This window comes from Myiozetetes cayanensis, unplaced genomic scaffold (genome assembly GCF_022539395.1).
Source record: "Myiozetetes cayanensis isolate MyiCay16 unplaced genomic scaffold, myiCay2020 scf7, whole genome shotgun sequence".
Lineage (NCBI taxonomy): Eukaryota > Metazoa > Chordata > Aves > Passeriformes > Tyrannidae > Myiozetetes > Myiozetetes cayanensis.
In genome coordinates this window covers 36,265,484-36,280,062 of record NW_026087964.1, presented here as the reverse complement: position 1 = coordinate 36,280,062, position 14,579 = coordinate 36,265,484, and the positions used below count along the sequence as shown (strand labels likewise).

The window sequence follows — 14,579 nt, the reverse complement described above, 5'->3', positions numbered from 1 at the left end:
CATTGTAAGTAAAAATTAGGTTCATGACCAGAATGTACTTAAGTCTATGGGACCCAATGAGATGCACCCCAGGGTCCTGAGGGAACTGGCTAATACAGTTGCCAAGCCACTTCCCATGATATTTGAAAAGTCATAGCAGTCTCATGAAGTCTCAGGTGACTGGAAAAAGAGAGACACTGTACTCTCTTTAGAAAGGATAGAAAGGAGGCCTCTGGTAACTGCTGTCCTGTCAGCCTCACGTCTGTGTCTGGAAGATCATGGAACAGATCCTCCTAGAAGCTACACTAAGGCAAATGGAATACACGGGGGTGATTTGGGACAGCCAGCACAGCTTCACCAAGGGCAAGTCCTGCCTGACCAACCTAGTGACCCTCTGTGATGGAGTAACTATGCCAGTGGACAGGGAAAGGGCTACAGACGTCATTTTTCTGGACTTCTGTAAAGACTTTCTGTAAAGCCCCCACAACATCTTTCTCTTTAAATTGGAGAGATGGATTTGACGGGTGGACTGTTAGATGGATAAGGAAGTAGTTAGGTGGTTGCATCTAGAGGTTAGTGATCAATGGCTCAGAGTTCCAATGGACATCAGTGACAAGTGATGTACCTCAGAGGTCTGTACTGGGACCAGTGTTACTTAAATGTTATCTTTTCTGACATAGTCAAAGAGATCAAGTGCACCCTCAGCAAATTTTCAGGGATCCTACAAGAAACATGAATAGAAATTTTTTACAAGGACATATAGTGACAGGACAAGGAAGAATGGCTTCAGACTGAAAGAGAGTAGATTTAGATTAGACATTAGGAATAGATTCTTTACTGTGAGGGTGGTGAGGCACTGGAAAAGGTTGGTCAGAGAAGTTGCAGATGCCCCCTTCCCAGGAAGTGTTCAAGGGTAGACTCTGAGGAGTATGATCTAGTGGATGTCCATGACAGCAGGGCTGGAACTAGATGATCTTTATGGTCCCTTCTGATCCAAACTGTTCTATGATTCTACGAAGTTTAAAAAAACCCAAACCAACCAATCATTTGTCGAACCAGAGCCAATGTGCTCAAGCAATTTACTTGGAAACCTGAAAATAAAAGGCAAATATTTATCTATGTCACCTGAAAAATAAATTAGGCTTTTGCACAATTTTGGCATCACACAGCAATTTAACTCATTAAATATGTCACTTGTGTTACATCAAAATCCTGAGAAAGACAAGGCTACATTGTTTGACATTTGACCTCTAAGTTGCCTCCTTCCTAATGCTGCAGACTTTCTGGGGAAAAAAAAGGAATTATTTATAAAGTTTCCATGTGAACAATTCTTCTACAATAGCACCTTCAGCTGAGCCAAATCCTTTCTGGACTAAATGAGAGTGAAATGAACCCTTTCTGCAATTACAGATCTGTCTTCCTACCACCATGTTCCAAGCTGTCTTCACATGGGCTCAACTTGCTTTTCAGTCTCCTATCTCCAGGGGCTAAATTAGGAGCTCTGCCATCTTTAATTCCTTCTAAGCTGTTAGGGAAAGATAAGTAATTCCACGTGATAGCCCAGGAGTTAAATGATTACAGAAGGAATCCCAAACAAATGCAGAACTACTTGCAGCCAGGTAGGCTTAATCCAGGCCAGACAACCTACAAGAGGATCTATGATCAAATAATGGTGCTAGGACATATCCATAAATTCCAACTGTCACCAAAACTTCTTGTAAAGTTCTTTCAGAAATAAACAAACTTTTAATAGAATAAATAATAGCTTCAGAATCTAGTTCTATGTAGCAGCAACCTAACAGAAACCTGGAAATCTGCATATTCTCTCCATGGATCTAAACACCTTAGATTTTTCAACACATATTTTCCCTATGTTGATGTGAAATAATCAACTACACCTATAGCTATTGAAACACATACAGGACCTTCTCTTTTTCCTTCCACCTGCAAAATCTCTGCCAGAAGAATCAGTACATACTATGGAACAGAATCCACTAAGCCTAACAAACAAGATTATTGTGTCTTAACTGGTTTAAAAGGATTTTAAGTGCTCTTGCTGGTCACTTAATACTTTGGACTTAGTCTCCCACTGGTGTATTTTTGTCAGCCAAAGGTAGAATTGGAAGTGCATCAGTATTTAATTCCATTTTGGCCTCCTTGTTCCATCCAAGAGCAGGCTAAGTACAGCATTGATTGTACAAGCTATATCCATACTTCGGCAATGCAGGGTATCAATACACCGATGCTATAGCAGATATGGCTGTATGGGTAACACATACACCCACAGTAAAGGAAGATTAGGGAATGATCTTGCCTACTAGAATCAAAATCAACCCTACTGCCCAACTGTTGGTTTGCTCTCTGGCTTCTGCTTGGACTCTACACGTGGCTCTGTCCAGAGCAGTTCATTTAAAGACTCTTTGAAAAAGGAGATGTCACAGCATAAGTTTTGGATCTCTCTGTAGTGCATATCAATTATCACAATTTCTACCTCATAGATCAGAACATCTTAAACTGTAAAAACCACGTTCACAAAACACCACGGTCAAAGACTTGATTCAAAGCTACTTGAATCAGTGTAAAAATCTTAGGATTCCAATAAGCTTTGAAACCAGAAGCCAATCTTGTGTCATTATCTAAGCCTTCTCTAGCTTCTGAAATGGATCTCTGTATGTGGTATAAACTAAAGGATAAATCATACACTGCACTACTTGTGCAGACTAGGACAGGGTACCATAATAAAGTGGGAAAACAGTGGCTTTTCCAGAAGACTTGTCTATCTTCTCCAATACCAATTCAGTGTGAAGTGCACGATTCCAGCATTGAGTAGAAAGCCATTCTGAAGACAAAATGAACCAGGCAGATAGTCCCAGGGGCATGATTTTAAACAAAGATAGGTTTTGCCAGCCAAACCAAGTGAAGCAAACAAATGAACTCAAACTGACAACCCTCGTGACAGTAACTTCTAAGTTTTGAGAGTTAATCATGCTGCATTTTGACAGATTACTGATGAAACCTTTCAGATTTGCCTTGTCAGTCATTTATTAGCAGACATCTAATGAATAGCATATAAAGTAGACTTGTTAAGTATAGTGCCTGCTGACAGCTCAATTTAAAAGTGAAGGGTATAGAAAATTCACAACAGAGCAAGTGTCAGTTTTTCCAAAGAAAAACCCTACTTTGTGTTAACAGTCTGCACAGGTCTGGTAGGGCTGTTCTCCATCTGTGTGACCCCAGCTGCCACAGGGACATGACAACAGTTAGCAAGGAAATGGTCAAGCACTCAGGGGAGAGACAGGCAAATATCACTGGAATGATGACATCCTATTATAATTTCCTTGCTTGGGAAAGATAACGAAAAGATACATCCTGAGGTGTATCAGTTATACTTGAAATTGCCTTTATCTCAATTTTTTATTTTACTTTATTTACAGAGATGAGTTCAGTTTTGGGCTGTGTCACAGAATATTCTAAGTTAGAAGGGACCCACAAACACCATCAAGTCCAACCCTTAAGTGAATGATATTTATGATATGAATTGTTATTGCCATTAAATTATCTTTTTTCCCAACATAATATAGTATGTAAATAATATAATCTAGCATAAAATTTACAACACAAAATGTGTTTTTACGAAATGTTTCCTATTGACTTTGGAAATGAGGTCTAACAAAAGACAAAAAATCCTTGCTGAACGTTCAGACCCTTAAGGAAAGAGATTAAAGCAGATCCAAAGAAAACTGTTGATATTTAGTACATTGAAATATTTATCTTCTCACACATAAAAATACACCTTTACTAAAAAAGCACAATAAAAATGACTTAAATGCTGGAATAGAAGAGCTTATTTTGATAAAAGGATAAAACACCAATTTATTTTTTTTTTTGTGAAGGAACTTTAGAGGTTTTCTTTCACAATCTTCTAATTTTTTATCTATGTTGATTTAAAAAATAGAAACTCAACTAGTTTTACAACTATATCTCTCAAACACGTTATCACATTCAAGGACAAGTGAGATAAGAGCAGATTGAGAGTTTGCTGATAGACAGGCTAACACTAAGAAACTTTCACCTCTCTTCACCTGGCCTTTTCTATACCTTTTGGTTGTCTACCTGTTTCTTGATATATATATTATGGTTATGAACTCAGATTTATTGCTGTCCTTCATCATGGCATGAAAGCAGACTGGTGATAGAAGACTAGAAGTAAAATAAAAACACCTCGAATCAAGTAGGCAAATGAAAAATACAGAAGGCATTTCAGCACAGCTTAACATAGCCAGAAATACAATAGACCATATGGAGCTGCTCATAAAGAGACACAATCATCATAAAAGCACAATGATGGCCCTTTCATGTTGTTGAATATTTTATGTAATAATCAGCTATAATAAATAGTCTACAGTGGCTTCCTAAGAGGAAGAGCTGAATGGTTTTCAGAAAGTGATAGGAAGATGTGAAGAATACTAATTTTCTGGAAAGCATAAGTCTTTCAGAGGTACCTCTTTCATATGAGAAAGAAATAAAAAAGGGAGAAACTTCCAAAGCTTGAGTGGATTCAAAACTACTGTTTCTAATGTCATGTTGGAAGGTTCAACACATGCAAGGAGTCCTTGATTCTAACAGTGATTCTAGTGGTGAATAGAAATTAATCATTATTAGAAAAATAATATTAGAAATCTGTTAAAAGGTGCCATAGGTAAAAAAAGCTCCATACTCTGATGCTGTACATGTAGATGTACTCAGGAAACTCTAAATCCAAGTTTAAAAGAGGATTTCTGGCATAAGATGGACAAAAAGTGTATATTTGGTTGTAAATTATTAACCACATTATTTAGAAATAGTATCATTAGAGGAAAACAACTATACATATGATTCTACATATGCAGTAGAGCAGTTCTGCCTAGTGTCTGAAATTAATTAGCAGTTTCTTACCCATTCTCATATTTCAAGTGAACCCACTGAAGGTGGTTGGAGGCCTTTCTAGTGGTCTAGGATTCCTTTCTGAAGCTCTATATGCTTATTAACAGTAGTTATGTTCTATTACATGTAATATTTTCAATATTGCTAAAATTTATGCATTTAGTAAGTATTAGAAGTAATAATGGGGAAGGATATTTTATGTAACTTTAGTCAGGAAGTTATATCTGAAGTTTTAATATAGATTTTTCACTGCAGACACAGGTATATGTTGCATGAAAAACAGATTATGAATAGTAAGGCAAGAAATACTATCTTATACAGAATACAAAGAAGTTTCAGCTGTTTCCATGCCCATAGCAGACTAAAATGTGGTCCCCTGAAAAATTACAGATCCTAGTACTCTATGACTTTGCAACCTCTACAACCACTATCACCATGTAGACTGCTGTCAAATTACACTTCCATGTTAAAATTAAGGGTGGCATTTAATATACACTGGGAAGGATAAGACTGAAACATGGCAATTCAACATCATGATGTTACAATCTCTTTTGATTTAAATATCTTTCTTATATCTCAAGCAGGATAAAAACTTGGAGAAGTGAGACTGCAGATATTTATTTGTAAAGGACTTAGTATGCTTCTGAGAATTAGGATTTAGTAACTCAGATCCTAAAGCTAATCTTTTTTCCCCACCCGATCTTTACCCATATAAAGAGAAAAAAGGTCTTCCTTCCTACCTCTACAAGAAATAAATGAGTTCATAAGTGTGTCCAGTGAAATATGAATTACTTTTAAGAGGTCCCTTAGCATAGAAGCTCATTAATTTGACAAAGGAACCTACAAAAAAATCATCCTTCAAAAGGAAGATGTTGGCTCTGACTCTACCTTCAATTCAATGAAAACCGACAACACAACAGCTGCTCCACCAAAAGTCACAATGAATGCTGGCCACAGCAAGGTGTCCCATGGTAAACAGTCAAAAGCGTGTTCAGGGACACCTGTCTGATAGCTGCGTGCCTCTGTGTCTTCTTCAGGACTGCCAGCTCTGCCTACTGTCCAAAAAGAAAACAGGAGAAGCCCTGTAAAAATCAGTTATGTCCTTAGAGCTGTCTGTGAAAAATACCCAAGCCAAAAAATCTAAGACAAATAAAGTAAACTCTCCAGCATAACTTCTGATATGTACAGTATACTGTACATACCAGAAGTTCACAGAGGTAATTGTTCATATTCTTTGCAAACCTATAGGTTGAAAATGAGCAGTTAAGAGGGACATGTACTCAAAGGGGGAAAAAGCCCTTTTAAAATGTTGTTATAAAAAGAACACACAATTTAAAATAAAGAAACAGTCATACAAACTTAATTGTGCGTAGAACTATTTTAAAGACTTTGGAAATTTCAATATTAAGCATTCACTGACAGCAAGTGCTAGAATTTTCTTATTAAAAATTAATATCACTTCTTTGTAAACTTTGGCCATTTGCTTTTAGAAACTGCAGACAACAAATTATGCAAATCTGAAGATTTACATCTAATTTAATAGTTGTGGTGTAATTTGGTTTTAGGAGCTTTCTCTGATATGTAATAGAATGAATAGAATGAACAGTGTCAACACTGTTTTGGCTGAAACCTGGCCTCAGTGCCATTTCCAGAAAGAAAGTCATCTTCAGAATTGCTGATCTTGGAGAGGATTAGAAGTATACAGAGAACAAAAAAGTAGTTGTATAATATCCTCAAAAATTATTAAAAAAATCTCAATAAAAATTGCTGTGCTCACAGAGGGGTAAAAAGCAAATTGAATGGTCATCAGCAGCCAATCTCATATGTATCCAAACAATAATTCAAAAATCCACCAACTTCTCTGCCTGAAGAGGCTGCCAAAGCATAAAATCATTCATTAAATAATACTTTAGACAGTTTGATAGCCAGATCTGTTACAGCTCTGACAGTCCAATGACTAAAACAAAAAGGAACAAGAGAGATATTATATGGCACTTAATCAAACTTATCAAGAGTAAAACACACTTCCCTACTTTACTACTTTAAAAGGATTACAGGACCCCCAAGTTTTTCTACAGCAAACATATTTTTCATCCATAGTTTTGCAATTCTGAGGGTGAGATTTTCTGTGAAGTCTTTCCCTCTGCAAATGTTTGTTGTACCAGAAAGATCAGATTAAAACTGTTGATTGCTAATGCATTTCAGAAAAGCTGATGAGCTGATGTAGTTGGTGTGGAGGTGGCTGTATCCCATCTCTTCTGGATCAACAGCAGGTCTGAAACTTCTCAACAGCCCAGACTGGTGGGTCAGTTAAACCTAGCAGTAACTTCAAGTTCATCATCTTATGATGGCTATCATAAAAAAAACCCATATCATACTTCAAATTATTCAAACACATATAAAGATACAGATGTAGTGGAATAGCAGAGTAAATAATTTTTCGTTACTCTCAGTCTGTGATCCCATATTTGGCAATAATGGTAGTTACTGGATATTTTTCAAGACTTTGCCCCAACAGTTTGAAATCCACATATGTGTGACACTGAAAGAGTCCACCTCCCTTCATACTCTGCAAATCCTCTTCTTTACTCCTCCATTCTAGTGTGTGTATAGTCATATTATCGTCACGATAGCTCTGTCAGATAGCTGGATTATTTAAGGAAAGCCATACCAGTGTGTCTGCTTTTGCTCAGATTTATAATCCAGATTTATTTAATTTTTTTAGATAAAATATACAAGTACCTAATTCCCCATTCAGCAGCTTCAGTCATTTGTAGCCAACTGATTTGCTTGTGGATTATACCAAGCCACTCAGACAAACAGGGCTTTATAATTTAAATGATTTTATGTGGATATTACCAAGCAGACAAACATGATGCATTGTTTGCTTCTGGTTTTAGACCTGCCCCTGTCACCTTTCTGGTTTACATGTTTTCTTTCCAACAATGAATTTCAGCTACTTTTGCCATGTTGGCTGTTATTCATATTTGGTTGCCCATGATGACAAATACTGCTCAACTATACTTCTATAAAGTTGCCTATGTGGGATTTGCAACAAAAGCAAAAAATGTTCAGAGAAAAATGATTTAGTCTCTACAGCTTTTGGAAGCTGGTCAGCCTTTGCCTGCTGAAAGATTAAAGGAAATGTAACAAGTGAGGAGGGAAGAATCTCTCTCTTAAAAGACAAATGTTACCTAAACTATGGATCAGTTTGAATAGGGGTTTCAAGATGCAGTTTAGTAGGAATTTGATAGATTTCACGTCATTGGCTGAATAATTTATTTTCTGCCAGCCAAAACAATGTTTGTAAACTGTACTGCCTGGTGACTGATGATGCCAAGGGCAAACAATGAACAGAGAATAAGAGAAGAGATGAAAAGAAGCTCTGCTGGCATAACGAGGAGAAACGGTCCTTCATCATCCTATCAGGGCTACGGCTCTGAGAGTTATAAATCACTGCGCTCTGCCTCACAGCCTGGGATAGGCATAGCACAATAAATTCATTAAAGTAAAGCATTCAGTGCTGCATGTATTTTTATGTGGTAACAGGTATGTTTTCCTGACAGCTTTACAGAAATGCCTCTTTGGCTGGAATGTATCCATGCAGATACAAACTGAGGTGTGTTCATGATATACATTAATATCTAAGCAACAATAAATGTGAAGCACAGTTTATTTGATGGTGTAAATCAGTTTCAATGCCATTTTGAACTAAAGAGTGGTTTTTCATTGCCTTTATGGCAGACTTGGAAGACAGGAACACTCTACTGGGTCTCATTTCCTTTTGAAAAATTTAAACAAAATGAAGATTGGTTTATGATTTGCTGCACTTTGAATCTCTCAAAGTAAGTTTAATAAGAAAGTTACTGACTTAAATTGTCTGTTTTGCAATCAGGATATGATTAAAACTAACTATAAAAAGGGCTCTGGACCTTCGATTTTTGCTATTAATGTTCTTTGATGAGATTCATATAACACCATTGTTTTTGATAGACAGATTAGATAGATAGATAAATACATACATATATATATTTACACCTAGTAATGAAAGAGATTCTTTAATCAGTGATGATAATGAAAAGCTCTTCATTGAATAGTGTATATCAAAACATCTACTCCTTCTGATGAACAGACCACTTTTTGTATTATTTCTCATAGTTTATTTCATGCATTCAGAATTCCGGTCTGCAGGTCAAAAGCAGTTTCAAGGCAAATTGTCAAACTGTCTTGGCATTAAATCTTATTTATACTGCAATATGATTTGTATATATATCCATCAGGTAAAACTAAAATTAATTTATTTGGCAAAATTTCTCAAGCAACTAGTGCCACCATGGTTGAATGTATCTATCATATTTACCATTTCTTATTTCATAAAACATGAAAGAATTAAACACTGCTTTAAGGACATTTAGTTTTCTTGTGTGATAGCTCTCATGTGTGTATTTTATTTAGCCTGAAACAAAAACCACAAGAAACTCTGTGTGTAGTATCATAAATCAGTAACACTGATTACTAGAAGTCCTCTGTCATTAAGCACTCATAGTAGTATTTAAATTCAAATATAAAACTGACAACTCAATTAGTGCTTTCATACAAAAATACATAACTAAATTGTTTATAATATAGGAATTGAGAGAAAGTTGAGAATAGGTTGTTAAAAATCTTCTATTAAAACCCCAAAGCAATTGGCAAACATATGGTTTGCCAATACATGTTGTTTTGGAATACAGTGTACTAATATTAACATTTTATACTATGGACTAACTTTTTAGGTATAAATACCTGCTGACCACTGGAACATGCAGTCATGTAGGCTTCAGGAGCACACATGACAAACTCTGCCAAATCACCCAAAGTTTTAAGAGGATTAGATGGAAAAATTCAGTATTTCATAAACAATCAATTTTTTACTGTATACTGCATGTCCTTTGGGTAGCTACTTTTTTGTTTAGTTACTTCAGTTTTACATGATGCAGGGCCTGTGTTAAATGCATTTTCTGAAGGGAGGATGTAAGCCACCAAAATCCCCTTACCTACTAAACACTCCTCCCCACTCTGATGAGCCCTCCTCTGAAAGAATGGCAACAAAAAACTGAAGCTTTAGTCCCCAAGTGCAATTAGATCAAAACTGACTAAAATCTTAATGCCTCTACAGACATTTGTTGTGCTTAGAGCATAGAAGGGTGCTCTATAGTCTAGCACAACAGAGAAGCATCAACTCAACCCCTTTCAAACAGAGAAGTAATTTCAGAAAGCAAGGTGGACTTTGTGATGGGTTACTACCTAGGGCAGAGCTCAGAATTCCCCTTGAAGCCTCATAAAGTTGAATAGTGGGATGGCTAAAATCACTGAATGGGCACTGGGCAAAAGTGGTGAACAACTACTTGGTGCAGGGGGAAGGGAGGAGAGAGAAGGACATCTGTGATCTGTGGGTTCTAAGAAATCTAAACTGCTTAATCGCGATCTCTGATATACATGATCAGTGTGCTAACTAGTAATCAGCAGGAGGAGATCTGGCATTGCTGAGTCTCTTTGAATTAACCAGATTTGGAGAGAAAAACTTCAAGGCACACAAAATGTATGGGAAAGTCTCAAACGTGGGGAGACTGATGAGTGGTCATCTCACACAGGCCAAAGAAAAATATCCTTAGAGCTTCTATGAGATATAGAAAATGTCCAAGACAATAGGATATTTCTATATCACTGCCCTTCTAATCCAAGGATTAGAGACCAGAAATCATGAATTGATTGCAATCATTGCAGAGAAACAGACAACACTTTCATATTTTTAGGTAAAGAATATTTGCTTCCTCAAGACAAGGAAAGGCTGGGAGGAAAAACACTTGGAAAGGAAAATTTAAACAGGAAAATGCGTGTGAATCTCAATACAAGCTACTTAGCTTGGGATATTGGGGTATTATTGGGATCTAATCAGTCATAGTTCCCCAAACAAGAAGGGATAAGTACAGCTGAAGCTCGTCTGGCTCAGTAACAAAGTAAAGAACAGCAGTTAGAAATACAGTAACCATTCACTGTGAATTGAAAAGAAGAAAAATATTAAAATTAAGAGCAATTAAGTATTCTAAAGCATAGAAAAATTGGGAAGACATGGAAATTAAAGTATGACAGGAAGCCTTATAAAAGCACTGAGAACAAAAGGAACTTCAACAGTGACTTAGACTCTTTGGTAAGAGGTGGCAAGGTGCTAACAATGACAGAGGGCATGATAAATAGTACCAAGTGCCTAAAGTTCAAGAAATGGGATGACAGCTGAAAACCATATCAAATTTCCCAACCATACAAGTCTTGTACTATGAAATACTCACCCATGGCCCAGAGCCAGGAGTGCTGTATCTCCTCACTCATCCCTGCAGCACAGGAGTTACAATCCTGGGTCCAGGCATAGGGTTCCCATCATCATGCAAAATCAATAGGGCATGGAGGGCTTGTGAGCACAGTCAGCTGCGGTTTTCTCCTTCCATGATCCTCTTTCCACGGCTGGAAAATAAGGAAGCGGTTGTGTGATGGAAACAAAACAAGGGGTTGCCTTGTGGTGAACGGTTGTTGGGTTCATTGTATTTCCAGTGTCATTTTATAACAGGGAAGAAAAAAACTTATGCAATATTCTCATTTTATTAAGATGTTTACATAAATATTGAAATAGCTCACTAAAGCCAATGGGTCTGTATTGGAATATAACTGCCGTGAGCAGAAAATCATATTAATGGCATGGAGATGTCTGCTTATAGAGGTGGCATTAGAAAATTATATATTCATATAATAAATACATGAGACTGGAGAGCATATTTGAAATACCTTGAAATTAGATAGACTGCTTTCTGCCTGCATGAATGGAGTCTATACTACCAAGCAATCTACTTGGCCTTTAAGTTGTTGTAAACATCAACACAGAACAATTCCCTTTCTCTTCAGTGAAAAATAAAGCTGGCAGGCTAGGACTCCATTATCTCATCTGGACTGACTAAGAAATTACTTTTCTATAGTATTGTTACTCTTCTCACCTGGAAAAAATTTAAGGGGAATAAAATATGATATCTCATTATTCTACCAAGTTTGATACTCTGGATCATCCAAGCAAGTTTTCATTAAGAATTATCCACATACTTCTTTAGTTTGTGAAAAAAAACAAAACAAAACCAAAACCAACAACCTGTTTGAAGAAAGCTGTTTTTTCATTCTTCTCATCATGAGTGAGTTCATCCAGAAAAATTACATGTAATTTCCTGTCTAATAGCTTGATTTCCGATTATATTTCTGACCCTTCTCAGAAAAGGATTTTCATTTTTCCTAATATCAAGTAAGCACGAAAGGAACTGAGGTGACCTCCTTGCCATACTGGGGGCACAGAATTAATGTAACATTTTTTGATCACAGGGAGGGTAATCACAAAGCAATACCATAAGAACATTTTCACTACGTTTCCTCGAGTAGCAATACCCAGTGTTTTACTTATTTTAAAGTATTTATTGTTGCGTTCTATCTGTGTAAAAAGGTGATGTAAAAGTAGTATTTTGGAGGATGGATTTCTCATTCCATCAGGCAGAAAACAGCAAGGCTTGGGTGAGAATATGATATTTTCCTAGTTTTCTCATAATTCAAGTATATTTAGAAATATTAAGTAAAGTGAAAATTAAATACCTATCCACTAACATTAGGACAACAGTATGATACAAATTGGAAGGTACATTTTTATGCAAGAGAAAAAGAAAGAAAATTACTTTTAAAAGGATTTTAAATACATTTTAGAAATAAATTAATACAATTTAAAATCCCATTGAGCTGTAGAGATTATTTTAAATTAATCTTTTAAAATCCACTTTTTAAAATCCTTCTAGATGTAATCCTTGGTGGAGATAAAAACCCAATTCCATTTTATTTTTTGCAGTTGTTTATTTTTCTGGTAAAACAGACTATTCTATTTTAGATCACATGAGCTGCTATTAGAGCATTATCAATGAATAATGATTTTTCTTATGCAGCAGGGGCTTAGTCAGTCCCCATCATCTGCGTTTTATCCAAGAGGATTAAGCATTTATAATCAATTCCAGGTAGATTAATCATGCCCTGGACAGGAAGACTCAGAGCTGGCTCTGTGCAGAGCCAGTTCAGGTCGTCTGGGCTTCTTAAGGCAGGTGTAGTGCAACACAGGTACTATTCTGTTTCCAGGCCACTTCTCATACAAAAAAAGGTTAATCACTTCTGCATTGTGCAGAACCTTAGCAAATCACACCCCAAGGCCCAAATTAGTCATATTCCTGGCAAATTAGTTACCTCAAACCCCACGAGAATGAAAGTATTAAAAAATACGATGCAGACACGAGTGGTGGCATGTAGTTAACTGGGGTGCTGTTGGATTTATTAGTCCCCACTCTTACCTCAGAGTAGCTGCGCATAAAGGACAAAAGACCTTGGTCTCTGACTAATGAAATACTGGCCATAGTTGTTGTGGATCACACAACCTAGAAATTCATTATTAACTTTTGTACTTTCCTCTGTTATTAAGTGACAAAGTCAAATTCATGAGGTACTCCGTTTGATGCTACAGGAGCAGAGCACTGTGGGCTTACAGCAGAGGCTGGGTGCCTCTGAGACAGCACCACGTTACAGCTATAAACAGAGCAAGCCTTAGTTCTATGTGTTGGAGAGAAAGCCAGAAGTCCTCCTGAGTTGTATTCCTTCCCTCATAGCTGTACAAGGGCCATCCACAAAATCTGCCACTATCTTCAGCTCTGCTCTCATTTTCTGCACTGCCTTCCATATGGTGATTTGGAAGAGAAGAAAAGAAGGAGAAAAACATATAAGAAATAAGAGTTAAGAGGAAAAGCTAATTTACCTAGTTGTTTTGTGTAGAACAAGTCAATTTTCCTGTTGGCTTACAGCAAATATTTTTCATCATCTTCCCTATACGCAAAACATTTCTTTTAGCTACAAAATCTAGGTAATAGCTGAAGGTGAAGCTTTAGCTCAAAGACTAATAGGAACACAAAGCCACTTGAATTCCACACAATAAAGATACACAGTTTGCTAACAGATCACAGGCACAGGAAATATGTTTTCCCTGCTTATCAAAAGCAAGTCAAGTACATAGTTGTATGTAGCATGAATAAATTACTCTCATAATTTTAATGTTATCCCTAGCACATCATATAATTCAGCAAGTCTCACACTGAAAAAAACCACAAACCCTAATTGTTTTACATATGAAAGAATGAGAAAATTTTGTACTTTTTTATTGTTTCTCTGGAATTATGAATTATTTAAAAGCCTAAAAAGGAAAGAAAATCATCAGCTGCATTGTCCAGCTCTTTGTAATAAGCAAATTTTTTATAGAAAGTACATAGCTCTGAAGGCATTCTTGATTATGAAAAAAACAAACACATTAATGCAGATTTTGGAAACCAACTGACTCCCTAAGAAGTTTCACTGACAATCCTGTAATCATTTATATATTCAGAAGTGGTCTTAGTAGCTGTAATTGCATATTTTACAACAGTCTAATTAGAGACCACATCCATTATATATCATGTCTTGTTTGCAGTGAACAGACAAATCAACATAGGAAAAAGCAGGCAGTCTTTTCCTCTCCCCACCTGCTGACTCTTCAGCCAACAGCTTGAGGAAAGGGCAGTCTCACAAGGCAGAAGAATGATACA

The 14,579-nt window shown here is 36.5% G+C and overlaps 2 long non-coding RNA genes across 5 annotated transcripts in view; one reads left to right on the top strand and one right to left on the bottom strand.

Moving 5' to 3' along the window:
* LOC126651898 (uncharacterized) overlaps window positions 1–14,579 on the bottom strand; it is a 90,695-nt gene that overhangs the window by 29,858 nt on the left and 46,258 nt on the right. The window contains exon 3 of the long non-coding RNA XR_007631822.1: window positions 11,232–11,403. This is a non-coding gene — a long non-coding RNA (uncharacterized LOC126651898). The remainder of the gene's footprint in view (window positions 1–11,231; window positions 11,404–14,579) is intronic.
* LOC126651894 (uncharacterized) overlaps window positions 1–14,579 on the top strand; it is a 101,711-nt gene that overhangs the window by 64,099 nt on the left and 23,033 nt on the right. The window lies entirely within an intron of this gene.